Source organism: Anomalospiza imberbis, chromosome 9, assembly GCF_031753505.1.
Source record: "Anomalospiza imberbis isolate Cuckoo-Finch-1a 21T00152 chromosome 9, ASM3175350v1, whole genome shotgun sequence".
NCBI lineage: Eukaryota > Metazoa > Chordata > Aves > Passeriformes > Viduidae > Anomalospiza > Anomalospiza imberbis.
Window position 1 is genome coordinate 3,900,930 of NC_089689.1, and position 11,889 is coordinate 3,912,818.

General features: G+C 42.3%; 1 long non-coding RNA gene across 1 annotated transcript; it reads right to left on the reverse strand.

Moving 5' to 3' along the window:
• Window positions 1–778: 778 nt before the first annotated feature.
• On the reverse strand, window positions 779–4,074 carry LOC137479130 (uncharacterized). Its single transcript, XR_011001978.1, has 2 exons — window positions 2,796–4,074; window positions 779–886 (listed from the first exon to the last, which is right to left on the reverse strand). It is a non-coding gene; the product is annotated as an uncharacterized lncRNA (long non-coding RNA).
• Window positions 4,075–11,889: the final 7,815 nt, after the last annotated feature.

The window sequence follows — 11,889 nt, forward strand, 5'->3', positions numbered from 1 at the left end:
TGGAAGAGAATGGCACAGAGAAGACGTAGTGAAAAGTGAGCCTTGCTTGGTTGGATTCTTTCCTGGATAAAGGCAGGAGTTCCTAGCAAACCCCACTGTCTGTGGCCAGAAGGTTCCCCTAGCCAAGGATGTGACACAGGGTCACTTGACACAGGGAGCTTAACAAAGGGAAAGAGCCCTCGGAGTTTACTCGTGCTCTTGGCTGAAAACAGGCTGCTAAAAACTGCACTCAAAGGGCATTGTGGTGTGGAAACTGAAATCTCATCTGATGTTCCAGTGGAAAACAGAAGGAGCAGCTTCTCCAGGCACGAGGCAGCGCTGCTGCTCTTGGAGCGCCGGAGGCAGCGAGAGCCAAGGGGCTGAACAAGACTCACTTCTCTGGATGCTGCTGAACCCTGCCACTGTTGGTGAAACCCTGGCTTTGACATGAGCTTCAGGCAGAGGAGATAGATGTGGGGCAGGAGAGATGACAGGGAAAAAGAGCACGGAGAGAGATAGGAGGGGAAAGGGGCTGCCTTGTTCCCTAGGCACTGCCTGCCCCATCCCTCGTGAAAAGGCCCCTTCAGCCAGACCTATCTGTCAGCCTCTGACCTGCCTTTCACCATTATGATGCTCTTTGATTTTATTCATTCCTGCTGGAGGTTTTGCTTAAACATAAACAGCAGAGCATTTCAGCCGGAATTAAAAAAATACAAATAAAAGAAATGAGAAATTCCCCAAGCCTCCAGGCACATTTTAAAACACATTAAAAAGGACACGACAGTACCAGCTTCATACATACCACAGCTGCAGTGACTCGCAGCAAAAGTAAGGAAGGTTGAATGTGCTAGTGTTTTGTTTTAAAATATGGGCTTCACATTCAGAGGGATCTCTACAACACCAAAACCTGAAGGAGAGAGTGAGAAATTCAGTGATTCCAACCTTTGCCATCTTGATATTTCTGCTTTTCCATATGCAGGGCAGGCTGGACTGCAGGAGAGCAGCTTTTGTGAGGTCCCCAGGACTCCGGGAAACACAGGCAGCTTTACACTAGGATTTACAACCAGTAGGTAAAGAACAACTCCAAAGGTGTTTTATTACTTGTGATGAGGGACTATCAAAGAAGCCACAGGCTACTTTGCCAACTGTTTGGTGTTACTCCTTTAGCTCTTCTTGGCAACCCTCTAGGCTATTGCTCTATTTTTCTTTCCCACTCCCACTTGCTTATCTTTCATCTTCCAGTCTCCAATATTAGCTCCATTTCATGTTGGAAATTAATCTGCACAAACGCTAAAGAAGTTCAGCTGCTAAAAAGGAAAAATAGAAAAGAAAAAAGGTAGCAGGTCAAGTACCCGACACATACAGAGGCCAGGATAAATTACACACACACAGAGGCCAGGATGCTACTCCAGCACTTTTATCACAACACTGGTTGTGCAAACAGAAGATGAGTTCTTGAGTTCTTTTAAATGAGTCACCAGTAAAGGCAGAAAGCTTTTTTGCACAGATTTTGACATTCCTATTTTCTGGTTTGAAACATGGCCAAAGGATGAACATGGATGATTTTCCTTTGGTAAGCACAGGGCTTTAATGACATGCCCCACCTTGTGATTAACATTAATGTCTGGGTTTCTTGATTCTTCTGACAGGAAGACCAAACACTGCTAGAAACTGTGTATATTTACCATATCCTTCTGCTTTTAGCAGTTTTCAAATACTGCCCAGAATAGATGCTCAGACTTGCCTGTGACTGACACTCGTACAATCACTGTGGGAGACAAAAGATTAAAAAATGTAAGTGAATACTGACACTTGTTTGCCCTGTGTGAAAATAGAGAGGCCCAGGCCAGGGCAGTTATGTGCTACAGCATCAGCAGAGATGGACTGGCTGCCTGTTTAACTTAAACAAAAATGGGGAGAGAGAGGTGATCTATGCCACTAATCTATACTGGAGGATTTAGAAGCAAATAAAGCTCTATTAATCTTTTCTAGCTTGTATATACAGATGTTTTACTTTTTGTAACACTATTTCAAGTTAAACCCAGATGGTGTAAACCAAGCTGTAATGCTCACTAAATATATTTTAAAAAAAATGCATTTATTCCATCCCTTCAGCATTCCAAGCAGTTCAGCAGGGCAGAGCACCCACCCTGAGCAAGGACTGCACATGGCATACTTGACTCTGGCAAGGGAACACAGTTCCAGCAGTGGCTCTCTGCAAATGGCTCCTGCAGCCAAAACTGAGACTTCCAGACCAGGAGTCACTGGTGGATGTAAAATGCACCCAATTTCTAAGCTGGCAACAGCTACAAATACTGGACCACTAAGGTACATCTTTTTAGAACCAAATACAATTTTTTTCCTCTCAACAGAGAGTTACAAGGCATTTTGGGAACCAGAATGGAATCTTTAAAGTAGTAACAATTTTTCTTTTTTCTCCTCTTTGTAAATTGTACCTTCACCAAGAATTCTTTATGTTTATGAAACTGCCTATGCATCTTTTCCATGGATTACACTGTTTATAGTAACCATTAAATTTTACACAGACCACTATGTAAATGACCAGTTAAGCCTGGGTAAACATCCACCTTGTTTTTCCAATCCCACCATTACTTTTACATTTACTTTTCTTTATCTGCTGTCTTGCAATGCCTTTTCTTGGCCTTACAACCACATTAACTTGCTCCTGCAGTCCTTTCTATGAGCAAATTGTTTAAAAGAAATACCTATGTTTTTATGTAATAAAATCCGAAAAAGCAAAACCCCAAAGATGCAGTCCAGCGTAAATCATGATGGAACACTGATAACAAACGAACCTTATTCATGCCAGATAAAGCAACAAATCCTAATTTAACACACCAAATAATTTATCCTTAGCCAGAAAGACACTCAGACATTCAAACAGCCGTCTTTGTACATATGGAGAAGCTGCCAAGTCTCCATACTTGAATGATCTCATAGACTCTGGGAAAAAAAAAAAAGAAAAACAAAACATTTTACCATACTAGCTGAATACACAGGGGCAGAAAAGGACCAAAATGAAAGCATTTTAGTGGTCGGGGTCCTAGTACAGATCTGCAGAGAAGTGTGGGGAAAAATTACGACCACAAAGTCACAGAGAAAAAACAGAGCTAAGCAAAAGCTTCTCTGAGTTTTCTGGCCTGTAATGGTGCTGTCTATGAAGCAATGGGGAATAACCACCCACAAATATCTACTGCTGTTGTTCTCTCCCCAGCTTACATCAAGCTTAACTCAGACTTCTTTCTGAAACAAGGAAAAGAGGGACTGTTTACAAAAGCACGGAGTGACAGGACAAGGGGAATGGCTTCACACTGACAGAGGGCAAGGATAGATAGGATATTGGGAAGAAATTCTTCCCTGTGAGGGTGGGGAGGCCCTGGCACAGGTTGTCCAGAGAACCTGGGGCTGCCCCATCCCTGGGAATGTTGGATGGAGCTTGGAGCAATCTGGGATAGTGGAAGGTGTCTGCCCATAGCAAGGGGTTGGAAGGAGATGAGCTCTAAGGTCCCCTCCAACACAAACCTTTCTGGGATTCTGTGAAAAGGTCTGCAGCAAACGATGACCATTGTTGGAGAAGTTAATGTGTAATGGCAGTTCTCCTCTGAATCATCAGGAAAAGGTGATCAGTTTTCACACCTACAATGCCTTTTCCTTTTGGTGTGAGGATTGCTGAGTTAGAAGGGCAAGGAGAACAGAGGACAACAAGGATACAAGCAAACAAGAGGACATTGATCTATGTGCTGCTGCCCAGGAGAAGTATCTGTGTGCAGCCCAGCTGGCTTGGGCTGAGGACTGAGCACAGATAGTTATTGAGCTCAGCTTGGTTCCCAGCTGTGTACACTGGACCTGATCCTCCACTTGGGTAAATTTCCAGCTCAATTAGGCTGATGACAATTTTACCAGCTGGAGACTGGCGGCATTCGGGGTTTCCAGAACCACTGCAGTGCCTTTTATCGGGCAGCTGCACGTGTCAAATCAGCTCTGAGAGATCACACGAGGTACACCTTACCCTGCTCAGGTGAGACACAGGCAAGCACAAACCTCAGGTGTAAACAGCAACTGATCAGTCTGGATTTCAGCATGGGCTGAAATTCCAAACATGCCACATACTCAAACTCCCAGTTGACAAAAGAGACTTAAACAATCCATTACAGAACTGAAAATGTGGATTGTCTTGAAGCTTTACATCCTGTTATCTACCTGTAACTCAGTCTCTCCCTATACTGCTGTTCAGAAACGAGGAGAGCGACCTCAGATGGGAGACCCAACCCTGTCTCAGCATCTCTCACCCCACCTCAGCCTCTCCAGGCTGCTGCCACCAGCGAGGCCTCCAGCAGTCCACAACATTCACCCCGAAGTGGGATGGCACCGTCGGGGCTGTGTTTGGTGTCTCTGAGTGTGCAGGGCACAAGCCCAGCTCTGTGTCTGTGTGGGATGGAGTAGCCCAGCCCAGTCCAGCCGGCCATCCCACCCCACCACACACCTGCAGGGACTCCACACTCAGCCCACAGCTCTGGAATCTCTCTCCCCAGCCCTCTGCATAAATCAAGCAGCAGGGAGGCTCAGAAACATGACGAATACGTTGGCTAGAATACCTACTGCTGTAAAGACACAGGAGGAAGGGGGATACTAAACTAACCTTGCCTTGGATGGAAAAGCAGCTGGAATTTAATGTTCTTGGAAGCCAGCCCTGGCTGTTCAGACATGGATCTGCCAGGGAAGTCCCCAGTGGAGGCATCGCTCATTCTCCAAAACTAAAATGTCAAGAGAAAGCCCTGGAAATCATTAAGCACTCTGTTCAACATTTCTTGAACAATCTCAGGCAGGGGAGGGGAAAAAAAAAATCTCTCAACCAGACAAATTCTCAGTGTTAATATAAAACAGAGGGGGGATCACCAGCAATCTGAAGTAGAATTTTGCTTAATTGTGTCAATCTGAAATGATTACAACATTAAACCACCTCAAAAAAAAAAAAAGAGAAAAAGACAAGAAGGAAAAGAGTAGGAAGAAAGCTAGGAAAAGATAATGAAACAGAAGTGTGTTTGGCTTGGGCTTTCAGAGATTTCACTATCACAGCCCACCCTGTGCAACTGCCTTGCCCCAGCTGCACCCCCAACACGTGGCAAACTGTGCTCGGCCACCAGGAACTCCCAGTGGGACAGAAATGGTGCTCAAACAGAAGGCAAAGAGAAAACCTTTCCTGGAGAAGAGCTAGCAGATCCCACAGAAGCTGTGCCTCACTGGCACCAGCCCCACTTGGAAGTACGTCACTGCTTTTTCCTAGGGTTCAAATTAAAAAGAAAGGAGGTAATTTTGCCATCTGCCACAGAAGCACAGCTCTAGAAAAAGCGTGTGTGAGTTTTAATCCTACACCAATTTAGACACACACCCCAAGTGGCTTTTATGAAAATACATTTCTGGAGTTTGTTCTTTCCAGCCCTTCCAGGGTGAGGGAAGATTTTCTCACAGATGTCCTGCTTCTCCAAACACTTTGCTAGTGAGTTGCCTCCTAAATCACTGACACAGAGTCAGTGTGGAAATACACACACAAAGCCACCACCACCTTCCACTAGAAACACAAATGATTAAGTCATGCCCACTGAAAGAACTAAAAACCCACTGGCCATTTTTGTAAGAAGAGAAGCAAACTTGGTAAGCAGCAGGTTGAACTGGATAGGGTTTTTTGTTTGATGTTGTCCTAAGAAAATAAAGTTCTGCATTTTATGAGTTGGGTAAACAGGTTGCTTATTGTTGGCTGATCCAGTAGGTGCCAGAAACAATTTCTCTTTTTTTTGTATGATCCAGAAAGCATTTGGCAATCTCTTTTGGATGAAAGCTGTATCAAGGGAAAAAAATCATTATGTACTCAAGTATCAGACTCTCAGGAGTCTGAGAGTGCTAACTAAGATCAACTAAGTGCTAAACTTGATTTTTTTTTTCCATTTAGGATCACTAACATTTCTTACAATGTTGGAAAACACAGATATCAATGGTCCTGCTGAGGACTGCTGCAGGCTGATGAAGCTGTTAACTCTTGTGGCAACAGAAAAATAGACTTTATTCTGTTCCCTGGGTGCCTGGACAGGTTCTGCCTAAAAAGCTGCTATGGAGCAGATGGAAGGGGCAGGTTTTGAAGCAGGTTGGAAGACAACGACCAGAAGGATGCCCAAAAGCTGCCCTGAGGGAACCCTCACTTCCTTGAGGGCTGGGGAAGGAAAGAGAGAAACACAAGTCTGAGGTACTAGTGAAGATTTCCCAAACTTGCTTATGCACATCTATTATTGGACACATTTCAGCAGAAAAGATAGACATTGCTTAAAAAAAAACCACAATAAAATGAGAAACAGCCTTTGTGCATTGGGATTAGACACCTCTTCCTAAACCAGGCTTCCAAGCAGAAACTAACCACATTTATTCCAATATCTAGCAGCATACATTGGATTTAAGTTGACAGAAAGAAAGAAGTTTTGTCCTCCCACAAGTTGACTGCTAAAGCAATTTTCATCTAAAGCAGCAGCAGATTACTAGGACAAACATATTCACAGGGATTTCCTTTCAAAAATCACTCTAATACAAACATATTTTAGTGGCAGAAGGGAAAAAAAAATCTCACTAGTCACAATAGCAAAACACTATTTCCATTTAAAATGAAGAGCATGGCAGCTCCAGTTTAATGGAAATTAAAGTGTGTTGGCACTGTCAACTAACTGTAAACCACTTGAAAGCTTTGTTTAATTTTCAATTTAAAAAATAATACAGGAACAGGACATGCTGTCAATACTTTTACAGATCCAATCCCACTTTCCATGTGTGCTAGTGGAACCCTTACAGTTCTCGATTCACATGACTTCAATTTGAGTTACCACAAGAAATGTGTTACGACTTCAAATCTTCAGCCTGATCTTTTAGGGAAAATTAAAAGAGCATTTTTCTGTAGCTTGTAACTAATTATACAAAGTTAATAGTTTGGCCTATTGTATTGTTTTAATATAAACAAAATATCTGTTTCCATTAATCTTTAATATAATATTTAATAATCTGTTCTGATTTATCTTAATACCAACAAAGGAACCAGAGTCCAGCTTTGGAGAAACTGTAGGAGTTAAAGTCTGTTTTTAGCACAGCTGAGATCCCCATGATTTAAATTAGGATAAACAAAGGCTCAGAGGTATTCCAAACCTCAGATTCTTTGGTGTTCAGATATCAAAATGTGAATTCTCATCTTGCAAACTCAGATTTTGATAGAAGGTGTGACCAAAGGAAACTCTGGGCTACTCTCACTAAGTGGCAGGTTTCAAAGTTGCACTATTTTGCCCTGCAGTACAACTGGACTCAGTATTTTGTACTAATACATTATTTTAAAAAGAACCTTAAGAAGATTGGTTTTGATATTTAACAGTCTGAGACAGTTCATAAGAGACCAGAGCCCAGACAAGCCTTCTCACATTGCCAAGCTGTGCCTCGTGGCACTGCAGACACCTAAGTGAGAGTGGCATTTCTCTCATGACCTGATTAAGCCCCACAAAACCCCCCACACGTATGGGTTTGCTCTCCACTCTTCCTTTGAGGAGCTGTAACAGAAACTTGCCCTCCTTGCTGGTGTGAAACCTTTTATCTACAGCCAGATTTGCTCATGTGACAGTATTCTCTCATTTTAGATGTTTCTTTTCCATTTCTTGCGTTCCAGGATACACGTAAAGGGCAGCTTCGAGTTTCACAATGTGGGAATAATACATTTTTGAAATACTAAAGTGAATTAGGAAGTAGATTTAAAACAGTAACATAACCTTAAAATATGAAGTGTTGTGTTTGCCTAAATTGCTCTTTTAAAGAACCATGAGAAATTAAAATTCATCTAGTTACCAACATTTGAAACAGCATTGACTTAATCCAATTTGTTATTTCCTTGCCAGCAGCATATTTTTACTTTAATCTTACTGCCTATTACATTTTCATTGCATACCCTTGACACTGAAGGAACAAATGCTGGGTTGATATTATCAGAGCATTCAAAGTCATTATCTAACTAGAAGTGACAGGCAGAACAATATATTGAAGAACTCTTGCTTAACTAAAGGACTGGATGAGCTCAAGGTGAACCAGTCTGATGCATCCCAAAAGCCTCCTCTGGAAGTTCTTGCTACATGCAGGGCAGGAGGGAAAACAAACCCCTGTATTTGCTCGTTTATATTCAGCACTGAAAAAGCAGCACTTCAAGCATCAAATGGCAACACAAAGCACTGAGTTAGAGAAAATAATAAATCTATAAGCCTTGCAGGATTTGTGACCTTTTACTCTTGAAAAGGATCAGAATATGGGGATGAATTGAGAGTTTTGCATACTTTTGCTTTTAAACTTGGACCTAATAATTAGTTTTTCCTTACTGTTTTATTTGAATAAACTATTTTATTCATATTTTCCCTGGCCACTTTCATGCAGACAGAATGGCAAGAGGAACACAGAGAGACTGGCAGGAGACTGAGCAGGAGCAGTGGGCTCAGTCATCCAAATGCATCATTAACCTTGGGAGCATTACTGATGAGCTACTGGAAATCCTTCAGCTCAGTGAGTTTTGTCTAGAGAATTGTTTTTATTTTTGATACTTTAAGCTTCTTTGAGTGCAAGAGATGGTTCTGTCTGCACACAGCCTCACAAAATCCCTGAGGTTCCACAGCCACAGACAGCCACCTACAGCCCTGGCACTACCAGGATTTAAATTATTTACCTTGCCCTGAATTTTTCTTGGGCTGACTGTCTGAGACACACAGCAAGGTCACTGATGGGCTCTACCTCCACACATCATCAGTGTCAAAAAGTGATTTAAATCAGGGTAGCTGCTGGGTTTTGGCTAGAAACACCAAAGCAGACCTGCTCTGCCAAGTTCTTCCTTGATTATTTTATGCATTTATGACCCATTGGAAAGTGCTCTGGATATCACTCTCACTATTAGTGCCGCACAATGAACACAACGTTTACTGCTTCTCTGCTGTGCCTCAGTTTCTCCACTGTGGCACAAGGACAGGATGATACCAGCTCCCTCTCTGGAAGGCACTCAGACTGATGGATGAATCCCATGGGAAGAGCAAACATGAACTGCTTGCTGATATTCTGAACTGGGCAGTAAAGCATCACCACGTTCTTGAGGAACAGCTTCCCCTGGAATCCTATAACCAACAAGGTACTGAGTTTTTCAGCTTTGATTTGGCCAAATGGGACTGGAAGAAGAGCAGCACAAGAGAGGATGTAAGCAAGATGCTGTTCAGTAAATATTCATTAGATACCAGAGTAGCAAGCATGGTGTATCTATGTACAATGGCTAGGAGATAGAAAACCAAAATGGCCATCCATCCTGAAATAGATTCCACATTCCATTTAAGGTCTCTGAAGGGACCTCACAAATGTCCTTCAGAACCTGAAGGGAGCCCATGAGACAGATGGAGAGAGACTATTCACAAGGGTGTGGAGTGACAGGACAAGGGAGAATGGCTTCAGACTGGTAAGGGGGCAGGGTTAGATGGGATACTGGGAGGAAATTCTTCCCTGGGAGGGTGAGCAGGCCCTGGCACAGGGTGCCCAGAGAAGCTGTGGCTGCTCCTGGATCCCTGGAAGTTTCTACGCCAGGTTGGACAGGGCTTGGAGCAGTCTGGGCTACCGGAATATGTCCTGCCCATGGCAGGGGCTGGAATGAGATGACCTTCCAATCCAAACCTTTCCAGGATTCTATGAAATTAAATGCAAAGTTGTGTGCAAGAATCCTATGTGTCACTGACATTGCATGAACTATTTTAACTGCTAAAAGTAATAACATGCAGATGTCTCTGACAAGCTGTGAACCAAGATTTAGCACAAAGTCTGGGGTACATTTCACATTGGCTCTGTGCTGGTGTGTTCACACCACATTCGTTCTGCTCTTTATCATCTTACAGCTTCTTTTCAAAGAAACCAAAAGATCAGCAGAAACATTTTCACTATTAAGCCAATATCCTATTGAATGAAATTAAGAAGATGAAACTGTAAAGCTTTCAATACACAGAAGTCATTAGGAGTCAGAACTTACTTACCTGGCTAAAAGTTCCCTCACTATAGGTTTACTCTTTCCTCTGAAGCCTCTGATACATGTGTCAGTCAGGGAATTAGAACAAAAGCAGCACTGGTGTAACAGCATAGAATTTAATACTGATGGGGACCTGATTATTGAGGTGGAAGTGACTCAGGTTTGGTAACTCCTCTACACAGTATTTTAGGTATGTAATTCTAATCAGAAGTTCATAAAATGCTTGCCAACACCAAATATCCCCAAATCAAGAAATTAAAATAGATCATAATTAGCCCATTTTGACTGTCTTGCTTTGAGTAAGTCTCAGATTCATGCTTATACCCATTAAAGAGAATCCTGCTGTTCCAGCACCAAGAACTCAGGGTTTGCATTTGCTTTTCCCAGTTCTACCATGACATGTCACTGAGCTTCTCACACCACCATCAGTTTGTCTCTGAGCCACTGCTTTGGGACTGCTCCTGTACGAGGGAATGGCTCCCTCCTCTCATGAGTGTTTCAGTATTCCAGTCACTCTGGAACATGACAGCAGATCTGCAGAGTCAGGCACTGAGAAACACAGGCCACAGTTTACCCTTGGCTGTCTCGTGCCATCTCCAACAAGCAATGCTTTGGTTAAAGGTTTAGCTGCTGTATTATTTGACCTTAGAACAATCCAGCTTCTTATCCCTTTTCCACAGTGAAAGTGACACATTTTCCTACCTGAAAAGAAAATGAAAGATAGGTTAGCACTTTGCTGCTGCCCGTGCTCTTGTATGAGGTTTCTCTTTAGCTAAATAAATGGCTTGGACTCTCTTTGTCTTTTGATACACATAAATCCCACACTTTCTTAACCTGAAAAAAATTCTTTTATTTGGCTCTTTGCAGATCTCCTTTGAGCAGGCCCTTTCCAATGTTTTAGAATTAGAACAATATCATCTTATATACTGGAATTATTCATCAGGTGCGTGACATGCTCTATCACACTATACACATCATAGAAAAACCACTTCTCTTACAGAGCAAGATAAAGACATTCAGTAAAGCCAGGTTTTGCACAGTCTCTTGTACCAGCCTAGGGAGGCAAGCAGAAGGTTTTATTTAGGATCTGCATTTTGTCCTTAAGCATCAAATTGAACTAAAAATGAGAAACGGAATGAGGCAAAGGTAAGTATTACCCATGTAAGGATGTATGTTTCAGTATTAATGCTCAATTAAAGCAAAAACCTAATAAAACTAAGAAAAATATTACTCACAAGTTAGAAGCGTGGATTCAATCTTCTGTATTCAATTTATTTGTTGATATAAAAACCATAACCCTGCTCTGTCAAAGCATGTCAAAGCCAAAACAGTATCATCTGTTTACATCTGGCTGTCTTCTGCTCACATTTTTGTTACCTAACATTCTCACTTACAAAACCTAATATTAAAAAAAGGGAAAAAGGTCATCTTCTTTCAGCTGGGTTATTTCATACATCTGTGGTCTGGTTTCTCTGTTTTTCCCAAAGATGTGAATCCCTCCCCCAGCACTGTGGCTTCTTCCCATGCAAAAGGAAAAAAAAGGCAAACTGAAGATGAAGTTACAAAACCAAGGCAGTATCAATTCTTTCAAATCTTACAGTTTCAAAAAGAACATTCAGTTGGTGGATTCAGCACACACACCTGGGGAAAGAGAGCAGAAGTATATCTGGAATGAAAATCATTCCAGTTGGGAAGCAAGGGATCGGGTGCCTTTTCCCCACCTCTCTTTTCACTCTGTGGATTTGGAGGCCATCTCCTGCAAACAGCAGCCTGAGAGACAAGAACATAAGGAAAGGGGCAAAAGGAGTCCTTGACATGTTCCTTGACTTGGAAAA